Genomic DNA, 12,398 nt, shown 5'->3' with positions numbered 1-12,398 from the left:
GGTCAATGATCGTTTGATACAGTATTCTGTAAATAACACAAAAACATTGTGAATGGGAAGTTAGTATCATTCCTTTGAGTCTGGATTTGAAATCAGTTCAATGAAATTCGAGTCAAAGTTGGCTGGAGAAGGTCAAACGTGAAACGAGGTTTACAGACAGACATAAATGTTGAAATAAATTGAAGACATCTCTAAAAGAGTATTCTAGTGTCATAAAGTAAATGATAATAACACGTTCAGTACACTGAAATGTTCTTGTGTTAAAATAATTAAGGGCGATAGGCATCGTCATCCGGATTTAAAGATTAACCTCTAACTGAAAAATGAAGGTTATTACGCTCTTCCTACAGTTCCAATTAGAAACTCCTTATAGACAAGATAAGGATCTGTCCCATTGTAATGGAAAGCTGTTTTGCACCAACATCCATGTTTTTTTCCGGGAAGCGAGGGACACTCAGTGTGAGACATCCAAGCTTCTGATTCAAGGACTGTTCCGATTTCAGTTGTGGAGTTGGCATAAAACACAAAAGTGAGCGAAAATTAGACTAGGGCAAAAAGAGTTATTACAAATATTGGATTATGCAAACATTCCAAAATTATATAAAAAAAAATTTGCATCGGCCGGGAATCGAACCCGGGCCGCCCGCGTGGCAGGCGAGCATTCTACCACTGAACCACCGATGCACATTATTCCCTTGCTTCGTAAGGGCCTATCTCCCCACCGTGTCTTTACCTTAACTGCCTAATGTCATTTATATGTCTGTGTCATCTAATTCAGTAGGCGTTGATTTATTGATTGACTGCCTATGGGGTTACAATGCATGCTGTTAGAGTAAACCGACACAACACATCTCTTTATTTGATTCTGAAACGGCGTAGATTACTTGGATTGAAGCACTTTCTAAATTGGAGACAGCCACATGATTTCTCACTTGCTAGTCTCTTCAAAGGTCTTGTCTGCTTGAATTTCATCTCACATCTATCCACAAGATGCATTTTAGTAGAAAACGGTATTCGTTTTCAAGGAGGTTGTAAATAGAACAAAGTCTATCCGGAATTGGTTTTTAAGCAAAATATTGATGGACGAATTCATAATATTTGTACAGATTTCCTATCATATCTTTAACGAAAGATGAATGTGCTGCTTAGAGAGAACCTAAAACGAACCTTGCCTAATCCACCTACTGGAATTATCTTTTTTGTTGTTGTGAAAATCAACTGTCAAATTAATGGTATGACCGTCGACTAGAATGGCAAATTTGGCTTCCATCGACATACATCAGCATGCATTCATCTTTATGCATAATCCAAGTGTCAAACGGGGACGCCGGCGAATGGAGAATGCTGTTTGATCAACGAATTGTCCAAGGGTCTATCGGCAGCAATTAATATTATGTAGATCTGAAACTCTTGATTATTATCAACAGTAAAATTCAGATGAGTTGGATTTCATTTAGAAGCATGCAAATAAAATATCATTTTAATTCTAAATATGTCTTCGTCATCGGAAATCGACTTTATCTTAAAGCATGTTAGTCTAAACAAAGTCAACTAATTACTTTTCATTTATTACCCACAACAACAATCAGCTTGATTGCATAGTTTCGGTCTTGAATTTAGAGAACCAGTCTGTGTATACAACAATGAATAATGTCATCCATAAATTACATATATTACAAAACACAATCTTCAGAGAAAACTAAGAGAGAAAAAGAAAACACTTTATAGGAACATTAAGTTCCTTCCTATCATCTGGTCTTAAATGATGCAAAGATTATTAAAATTCATTAAATTTAGTTTGATCATGGGTCATTTGCGACAGTTTTTTCTCCTTGGAAGAAGGACTTATATGTGTATGTCTCATAGATTTGGGAGATTAGCTTTGAAGCAAACTGAATAGTAAATGATATCAAAAGACTGATATTTCGAAACAATACTATTTGTGCATGAAATGTACACAAGGAAATGAAATATGTACGTTTCATCTATGATATAATCTTTTCATGTGCAAGGATCTGAGTAACAGCAGCGCACTGATATCAAGCTGTAGATAAGGTACGGCTCGTATGCAGGACAAATATAAAGGCGGATAATGGCACGATTATTTCCCGTGTGAGGCTCGTTGGTCTAGGGGTATGATTCTCGCTTTGGGTGCGAGAGGTCCCGGGTTCAAATCCCGGACGAGCCCACCATTTTGGAAATGAAAGTTAATACTCATTTTGTAGTATCCTGGTAAATGGTTGAAGCAATCTCTCGGGACAGCCATGAGTGAAATATTTCATTTTCAATTATTCGTGTAAATGCAATACTTTTGACGGATTGATTTCGGAAACGCTGGTGAATTGTCATTTCTCCAAAACTTGAAATAGGTTTTCATATAGTTAGTCAAGTACAATTAATTGGAAGTTAACTTCCCAGAACCCCATTTACGACTTCAGCTTCAGAGGATGTACGGAAATTCTTGAACAAATATAACTACTGTATGGACCAGTGGATTAGCATAGTTTTTCATTGCACTCTTATCTTCCTCTGAACAAAGTTAACCTCCACACCCATACAGAAAAAGTTTGTTTTATACATCCTTATCAAAATGTATGCTAATAATTATTTAACTTCTGCCAGTTTTGATTGCATAGTTTCATTCTTGAATTTAGAGAACCAGTTTATGTATACAAGAAAGACTAATCTTAACCACAATTACATATGTCAGAAAACACCATCGTCAGAGAAAACTAAGAGAAAAAAAAACACTTTATAGTGACACTAAGTTCCTTCTTATCCTATGCAATAATGATTAAAATTCATTAAAATCAGTTTTTCCTTTGGTCATTTGCGACAGTTTTTTTTGGCCTTGGAATAAGGACTTATATTTGGGTCATTATCTTCATTATTTGGACATAATATCGACAAGTAACTGGAGAAGAAAGCCTGGCGATGAATGTAAAAACAAAAGTAATTTGAAGTTATTCTGTCTTCTTGTTCTGAAGCAAATTGAATAGTTTAATGACGACGAAAGACTAAGATTTTGAAACTTTACTAGTTGTGTATGAAATGTACTCATTCTCAAAAAGGAGCATGCCCATCAAGATATATAGACAGATAAAGCTATCGGTCAATCGATAGATTGATATATAGATATTTATTTCATCATTCCAACGAAGGAAGATACCCATCAAGAGAATCAAAATACTTGAACAGGCAATACAATAGACATATAGGCAGACAAACAGGCAGACAGGTTTACAGTGGATTGAGATTGAAACAGACATACAGTTATACATAGAGACAGACAGATAGATGCGAATGAATCTATGTACCATAAAGGTCCCGAAGAATGTTCATTAAAAGTAAATAAATTAAATGCCTTTTGGTTTCCTCTGCATTCTCTTTATACAGTTTAAACAATACATAACATAAAACAGTTTTCGCATCATATGAACTATATTTTTAACTTTACAATTTTCACTTGTTTTAACGTTAATTGCTAGGTCTGAATTAATTAGAAACATTCACCACTTACTACCATTCGATTTACACTTTTAAAAACCAGACTTGTCGATACTCGGAAGACTGGATCTCGCCCAAAATGCTCCTTATATTTTCATTTCCTTTGTAAGCTCTATTCAAAGTGTAACTTTGAAACGCATCAGGAAATTGTTGTTGCAAATCACACAAATATTCACACAAATATTCTCTTGCAAACTTTGATTCATATGCTGAACATCGATTGAAACTAACAAATAACGTAATTGTTATCTTTTGTTGTGTAAGGTTGTAAGGAATGCAAAGAAGAAAAAATAAGAACGTCGATTAAAACCAGCAAAGAACATGTGTGCGTGTGCGTGTGTGTGTGTGTGTGTGTGATTTGGATTTTTAACGTAGCTTTAATAATTTATCAGTCATATCGCTACGATGTCCGCAGTGCGACAAATTATAGTTATGTCTAGCACTGGGGCATCATGCCGCAGACATGTAGCATGATGTCCCACCCAGTCATATTATCCTGACACCAGGCGGACCAGTCCTAACACTAACCTCTTAATGCTGAGCGTGAAGCGAGGCAGCTGTTAGTAGCATTTTGTAAGTCTTTGGTATGACTCGACCGGGGATCAGCAAAGAACGTAATTGGTAGGTTGTCATTTTTCTTGTTGAGAATCTTTATTCTTCTTAAAACATCAAGTCTCAGTTTACCCACTTTCTTGATTTTCTAACCTATTTCACGAAAAGCAACAAGCAAACATCATTAAATGTTGTTGATTGTTACAAATTGTGTGGGAGATATGTATTGGGAATTTGACAATGCTCCTGAACGTACGACTTATTGGAAAACTATTTTACGTAACAATTGATGAACCTCCTTTAAAACTATTCTAGTGTCCAGATTATGTTTTAAAGTAAGTATATGATACTAGTTTAAGATGATGCGCCAAAGCATATTCACGCCTGAATTTTCAATCAAGTGTTCGGTTCATTAGAAAGCGAAACCATACAAAAGGCATATGGTCAATTAAGTGTTTTATCGTTGCAGTTCAAAGATGAACAAGTAAGTCAAATTAGGAAAACTTTGATGTTCAAAAAAATTCACATTTACTCTGCGAATGTATGTCTGTCCATATAATCAGTAAGAATTAAGAATAAAATGTCTTCAGTTAGTTCGCTCTAAAATTGTAAGACATGTTCATGAAACTTGGTCTGTCCTTATTTCAAAATCAACAAATTTCATTTTACTCCCGTTCTCTTATTGTGTGTGTCTGAAGGTGATAAATACCGACTACCACTTGATCAATATCATAAGTAGGTAACATCTTCGGCTAGAGAGTTTATTCTGTTTCTCGGATTTTCAAATGCAACTGTTTCTGCTATAACTATGCATCACCACGGCTCCTGTTCATTCACTGGCTTCGTATGTAACTGCACGTGTTACATTTCCAATAAGTACCATGTGCTTGAAGAGGGTTTCCGTTCTTTTAAATGTTTTGAACGCAACTGATCGTGCAAAAATTGTGATAATCACCATGTCCTGGAAGAGGTCTTCTGCTCTTGCTGAGGAGTATAATGCAGTGTATGGCTTCAGACACCATGTGCGGCCAGTGATTTCTCTCCCTTTAAAGGTTTCAATTGAAATAAATAGTCGCATAATTGCGATTCGAATTCAGTTGAATATATTATAATTTTCTTCCTAAGTTATGCTTTCGGTGAAAATAATATCGGTGTTTTCTCGTTGTGTATGTGACATATGTTGGGAAGTTATATTTGTAGTTGTAGATGGCTAGATGATCAACCTGTCTTGCATTTCTTTACCTTTCAGAGATCAATCTTCAGGACTTCAATCAGCCTCAGCTTTCAAAAGTTGACAACCCTATTAAGAATAAATATGCTTGATAAAGTTATATTTACAGTTATACGGTGCAACATTTTGGAATTGTTATCTTCACAGAGCTGTAACAACAATAAGTCATCTTGCAGATGCGGAACGTCGATTGAAACCAAAAAAGAACATAATTGTTAGTTTTAATTTGTAAGCTTGTAAAGAATGTGAGAAAGAAAAAAAGATCGACTTTAACCAACAAAGAACGTACTTGTTACATTTGTTTTGCAAGCTTTTAAGGAATGTAAAAGAAAAAAAGAACGTGGACTGAAACCAACATAGATCGTAATTGTTATTTTTTGTTTTGTAAAGTTGTATGGAATATAAAGGAGAAAAACTAAGAACGTCAAATGTAACTAACAAAAAACGAAATTGTTAGTTTTGTTTTGTTGAGAATATTTATTCTTCTTAAAACTTCAGGTCTCTGTTTAACCACTTGCTTGATTTTTCAACTTATTTCTCGAAATACATCGAACAAGCGTCATTAAATCTTGTTGATGTTGCAAAATCGTGTGGGAAATATGTGTTTGGAATTAACAATGCTCCTGAACCCATGCCTTACAGGAAAGGTATTTAACGTAACAATTGATGAATCTCCTTTAAATATATCCTAATGTCCCGATTATTCCCGTTTGCAAGTTTATTCTGTTGTATAATGTCAAATTTAGGAAATCTACTCCTTATTCCATTTCTTTTTCGTTTTAATTTTAATTGATGAATGTTGGTTGTTATATCCAGTCAGGAAACTATTTTTCCTCCACATGGGTCCAAACGAGGAAACTATCCTCAATACACCTAACGTACAAAAATGGTAATTTATGGCCGTTGCACACTTTTCTTTCTCCAAGTATACAGTTTTAAGAGGCTGTAAGTTTGGTCAGTTTTTTCCAGGAAATCATTTGTATCTTTAAAATATGGATAGTGTTTCTGCGCCAAAGTGTTTCGATTAAAATAAATCCGCTCGGCAACACGCTCAGTCTGTCTTGAACAATCTGAAACAATGTGCCACTTGTCCAAACTTCGCTTGGCATAGTCCAGTTCTAGACCGGTTTGTGACTTTTCAGATAAATATAACAATACCTTGGTATTGAATTCGGAATACAGCAGTCGAATTCCTTGTGTTCAGAAATCTACCTAAACATACTTTTCCAAGACTTCGTCTGATTTCCATTTACTATTGAAAAATATCGTCTGACTTCCATGTTTTCTGCAAGTTTCCGTCTGACTTTTATTGACCTTTTCAAGATTCAATCCGAGTCCCATTTCTGTCTCACTTCAAACTGGGTTTGTAATAGGCTGATAATATTGCAAAATCATTTCATTGTAGCTCTAATTCCAAAATGTACTGATGAAAGACATTGGTGGCATTACTTTTACTAGACTTCTTGATTGCCAGAGAATTGTTTTAGCATTAATTTTGCAACTCCCTATTTTATGATTTACTGAGGTTTGAGTTCTGGATAGAAACATCAGGTGTGCTTTTGTTTCGATAGGCAGAAATGCATTTCTGCACATTCTCAGGCATACAGTTCTATGAATACTGATGGAAGACTTTAAGTTGTGGCGTTGGCATACAAAACATAAGTGAGCGACAATTAGGTTACAGCGAAAAACGCTAGTACAATTTAGGACCATGCACACATTCTGAATGTAAAAGTATCCTTTCATCGACTTGGAATCAAATGAAGGCCCCCAGCGTCTGTATATATATATATATATGGCTCTTAGATCTTTATACAAGACACATGCAAGTAGAGAAATGGTGTTCATTTCTAAGGAGGTTGTGAATCAAATAAAATCCGTCCTGAATTAGTTTGTAAGCAAGACATTAATGGACGCAATTCGCACTATTGGTACAGTTTTCCTATCCTAAAGTTTGGTGTATTGCTTAGATAAAACCTGCAATCAACTTTGCCTAATGCATCTACTGCAAATATATTTGTTTCGTTTACTATAATATTCAACGCTGGCAGCAAGATCATGTATAATACTAAAGGTTTAGTAAAGAACATGCCAAATATCTGGTACACCAGGATTTCCTGAGGAAAAACTAATGATCTGATCTCAAATCCAAATAAAGATGTTTTCATACAAAATTAATAATCTTACTTTATAATCTACAACCATATACACAATAAGCCTTCAATATGTTATTGATAAAAAAGACATTATTCAGATAGGCCCAATCTCCTACCCGCAATTAAGGAGAAACTTCAATCACACAGTAGAAATACAGTATATATAACAGTTTGCCTTTTAAAAAAAAAATGATTGTATGTTGTTTACACATATATGTATGTTTGCGTGCGTGCATGTTTGCGCATGAGGATATAGTTTATCTTTCAAACGGTGTAATTGTAGATATAACAGTATGTCGTACATTTATTCTTAATGACGTTGTAGAGTTTTGAAATTGCAGGCTGATTATAGTTCTATTTGTTGTCCTCTGAAATGTAATGAAACCCATGACAGGTTGATCATCTAAACATTTACATCTCCAATGATGACTTTCCTACATATGACATTGTGCAGGCATAAACTTTGAACTCTTGTGTGATTTCGAACGAGAGAGAGAGAGAGAGAGAGAGACAGACAGACAGACAGAGAGAGAGAGAGAGAGAGTGCGAGGGAGAGAGAGGGAGATTGAGCGAGAGAGGGAGCGAGAGAGAGAGAGGGAGAGAGAGAGGTCAATGATCGTTTGATACAGTATTCTGTAAATAACACAAAAACATTGTGAATGGGAAGTTAGTATCATTCCTTTGAGTCTGGATTTGAAATCAGTTCAATGAAATTCGAGTCAAAGTTGGCTGGAGAAGGTCAAACGTGAAACGAGGTTTACAGACAGACATAAATGTTGAAATAAATTGAAGACATCTCTAAAAGAGTATTCTAGTGTCATAAAGTAAATGATAATAACACGTTCAGTACACTGAAATGTTCTTGTGTTAAAATAATTAAGGGCGATAGGCATCGTCATCCGGATTTAAAGATTAACCTCTAACTGAAAAATGAAGGTTATTACGCTCTTCCTACAGTTCCAATTAGAAACTCCTTATAGACAAGATAAGGATCTGTCCCATTGTAATGGAAAGCTGTTTTGCACCAACATCCATGTTTTTTTCCGGGAAGCGAGGGACACTCAGTGTGAGACATCCAAGCTTCTGATTCAAGGACTGTTCCGATTTCAGTTGTGGAGTTGGCATAAAACACAAAAGTGAGCGAAAATTAGACTAGGGCAAAAAGAGTTATTACAAATATTGGATTATGCAAACATTCCAAAATTATATAAAAAAAAATTTGCATCGGCCGGGAATCGAACCCGGGCCGCCCGCGTGGCAGGCGAGCATTCTACCACTGAACCACCGATGCACATTATTCCCTTGCTTCGTAAGGGCCTATCTCCCCACCGTGTCTTTACCTTAACTGCCTAATGTCATTTATATGTCTGTGTCATCTAATTCAGTAGGCGTTGATTTATTGATTGACTGCCTATGGGGTTACAATGCATGCTGTTAGAGTAAACCGACACAACACATCTCTTTATTTGATTCTGAAACGGCGTAGATTACTTGGATTGAAGCACTTTCTAAATTGGAGACAGCCACATGATTTCTCACTTGCTAGTCTCTTCAAAGGTCTTGTCTGCTTGAATTTCATCTCACATCTATCCACAAGATGCATTTTAGTAGAAAACGGTATTCGTTTTCAAGGAGGTTGTAAATAGAACAAAGTCTATCCGGAATTGGTTTTTAAGCAAAATATTGATGGACGAATTCATAATATTTGTACAGATTTCCTATCATATCTTTAACGAAAGATGAATGTGCTGCTTAGAGAGAACCTAAAACGAACCTTGCCTAATCCACCTACTGGAATTATCTTTTTTGTTGTTGTGAAAATCAACTGTCAAATTAATGGTATGACCGTCGACTAGAATGGCAAATTTGGCTTCCATCGACATACATCAGCATGCATTCATCTTTATGCATAATCCAAGTGTCAAACGGGGACGCCGGCGAATGGAGAATGCTGTTTGATCAACGAATTGTCCAAGGGTCTATCGGCAGCAATTAATATTATGTAGATCTGAAACTCTTGATTATTATCAACAGTAAAATTCAGATGAGTTGGATTTCATTTAGAAGCATGCAAATAAAATATCATTTTAATTCTAAATATGTCTTCGTCATCGGAAATCGACTTTATCTTAAAGCATGTTAGTCTAAACAAAGTCAACTAATTACTTTTCATTTATTACCCACAACAACAATCAGCTTGATTGCATAGTTTCGGTCTTGAATTTAGAGAACCAGTCTGTGTATACAACAATGAATAATGTCATCCATAAATTACATATATTACAAAACACAATCTTCAGAGAAAACTAAGAGAGAAAAAGAAAACACTTTATAGGAACATTAAGTTCCTTCCTATCATCTGGTCTTAAATGATGCAAAGATTATTAAAATTCATTAAATTTAGTTTGATCATGGGTCATTTGCGACAGTTTTTTCTCCTTGGAAGAAGGACTTATATGTGTATGTCTCATAGATTTGGGAGATTAGCTTTGAAGCAAACTGAATAGTAAATGATATCAAAAGACTGATATTTCGAAACAATACTATTTGTGCATGAAATGTACACAAGGAAATGAAATATGTACGTTTCATCTATGATATAATCTTTTCATGTGCAAGGATCTGAGTAACAGCAGCGCACTGATATCAAGCTGTAGATAAGGTACGGCTCGTATGCAGGACAAATATAAAGGCGGATAATGGCACGATTATTTCCCGTGTGAGGCTCGTTGGTCTAGGGGTATGATTCTCGCTTTGGGTGCGAGAGGTCCCGGGTTCAAATCCCGGACGAGCCCACCATTTTGGAAATGAAAGTTAATACTCATTTTGTAGTATCCTGGTAAATGGTTGAAGCAATCTCTCGGGACAGCCATGAGTGAAATATTTCATTTTCAATTATTCGTGTAAATGCAATACTTTTGACGGATTGATTTCGGAAACGCTGGTGAATTGTCATTTCTCCAAAACTTGAAATAGGTTTTCATATAGTTAGTCAAGTACAATTAATTGGAAGTTAACTTCCCAGAACCCCATTTACGACTTCAGCTTCAGAGGATGTACGGAAATTCTTGAACAAATATAACTACTGTATGGACCAGTGGATTAGCATAGTTTTTCATTGCACTCTTATCTTCCTCTGAACAAAGTTAACCTCCACACCCATACAGAAAAAGTTTGTTTTATACATCCTTATCAAAATGTATGCTAATAATTATTTAACTTCTGCCAGTTTTGATTGCATAGTTTCATTCTTGAATTTAGAGAACCAGTTTATGTATACAAGAAAGACTAATCTTAACCACAATTACATATGTCAGAAAACACCATCGTCAGAGAAAACTAAGAGAAAAAAAAACACTTTATAGTGACACTAAGTTCCTTCTTATCCTATGCAATAATGATTAAAATTCATTAAAATCAGTTTTTCCTTTGGTCATTTGCGACAGTTTTTTTTGGCCTTGGAATAAGGACTTATATTTGGGTCATTATCTTCATTATTTGGACATAATATCGACAAGTAACTGGAGAAGAAAGCCTGGCGATGAATGTAAAAACAAAAGTAATTTGAAGTTATTCTGTCTTCTTGTTCTGAAGCAAATTGAATAGTTTAATGACGACGAAAGACTAAGATTTTGAAACTTTACTAGTTGTGTATGAAATGTACTCATTCTCAAAAAGGAGCATGCCCATCAAGATATATAGACAGATAAAGCTATCGGTCAATCGATAGATTGATATATAGATATTTATTTCATCATTCCAACGAAGGAAGATACCCATCAAGAGAATCAAAATACTTGAACAGGCAATACAATAGACATATAGGCAGACAAACAGGCAGACAGGTTTACAGTGGATTGAGATTGAAACAGACATACAGTTATACATAGAGACAGACAGATAGATGCGAATGAATCTATGTACCATAAAGGTCCCGAAGAATGTTCATTAAAAGTAAATAAATTAAATGCCTTTTGGTTTCCTCTGCATTCTCTTTATACAGTTTAAACAATACATAACATAAAACAGTTTTCGCATCATATGAACTATATTTTTAACTTTACAATTTTCACTTGTTTTAACGTTAATTGCTAGGTCTGAATTAATTAGAAACATTCACCACTTACTACCATTCGATTTACACTTTTAAAAACCAGACTTGTCGATACTCGGAAGACTGGATCTCGCCCAAAATGCTCCTTATATTTTCATTTCCTTTGTAAGCTCTATTCAAAGTGTAACTTTGAAACGCATCAGGAAATTGTTGTTGCAAATCACACAAATATTCACACAAATATTCTCTTGCAAACTTTGATTCATATGCTGAACATCGATTGAAACTAACAAATAACGTAATTGTTATCTTTTGTTGTGTAAGGTTGTAAGGAATGCAAAGAAGAAAAAATAAGAACGTCGATTAAAACCAGCAAAGAACATGTGTGCGTGTGCGTGTGTGTGTGTGTGTGTGTGATTTGGATTTTTAACGTAGCTTTAATAATTTATCAGTCATATCGCTACGATGTCCGCAGTGCGACAAATTATAGTTATGTCTAGCACTGGGGCATCATGCCGCAGACATGTAGCATGATGTCCCACCCAGTCATATTATCCTGACACCAGGCGGACCAGTCCTAACACTAACCTCTTAATGCTGAGCGTGAAGCGAGGCAGCTGTTAGTAGCATTTTGTAAGTCTTTGGTATGACTCGACCGGGGATCAGCAAAGAACGTAATTGGTAGGTTGTGATTTTTCTTGTTGAGAATCTTTATTCTTCTTAAAACATCAAGTCTCAGTTTACCCACTTTCTTGATTTTCTAACCTATTTCACGAAAAGCAACAAGCAAACATCATTAAATGTTGTTGATTGTTACAAATTGTGTGGGAGATATGTATTGGGAATTTGACAATGCTCCTGAACGTACGACTTATTGGAAAACTATTTTACGTAACAA

At 35.4% G+C, this 12,398-nt stretch overlaps 4 non-coding genes across 4 annotated transcripts; 2 read left to right on the top strand and 2 right to left on the bottom strand.

Annotated features, from left to right (window-relative positions):
• Window positions 1–613: 613 nt before the first annotated feature.
• On the bottom strand, window positions 614–684 carry Trnag-gcc (transfer RNA glycine (anticodon GCC)). The gene has a single exon. It is a non-coding gene; the product is annotated as a tRNA-Gly (tRNA).
• A 1,432-nt stretch (window positions 685–2,116) lies between these two features.
• On the top strand, window positions 2,117–2,188 carry Trnap-ugg (transfer RNA proline (anticodon UGG)). Its single transcript has one exon. It is a non-coding gene; the product is annotated as a tRNA-Pro (tRNA).
• Window positions 2,189–8,666: 6,478 nt separating this feature from the next.
• Trnag-gcc (transfer RNA glycine (anticodon GCC)) lies at window positions 8,667–8,737 on the bottom strand. The gene has a single exon. It is a non-coding gene; the product is annotated as a tRNA-Gly (tRNA).
• Window positions 8,738–10,169: 1,432 nt separating this feature from the next.
• Trnap-ugg (transfer RNA proline (anticodon UGG)) lies at window positions 10,170–10,241 on the top strand. The gene has a single exon. It is a non-coding gene; the product is annotated as a tRNA-Pro (tRNA).
• Window positions 10,242–12,398: the final 2,157 nt, after the last annotated feature.

The sequence above is a fragment of the Sinohyriopsis cumingii genome, chromosome 13 (genome assembly GCF_028554795.1).
Source record: "Sinohyriopsis cumingii isolate HCF-2022 chromosome 13, ASM2855479v2, whole genome shotgun sequence".
NCBI classification, from domain to species: Eukaryota; Metazoa; Mollusca; class Bivalvia; order Unionida; family Unionidae; genus Sinohyriopsis; species Sinohyriopsis cumingii.
The sequence above is the reverse complement of the archived record's forward strand: the minus strand, read 5'-3'. Positions and strand labels throughout refer to the sequence as shown.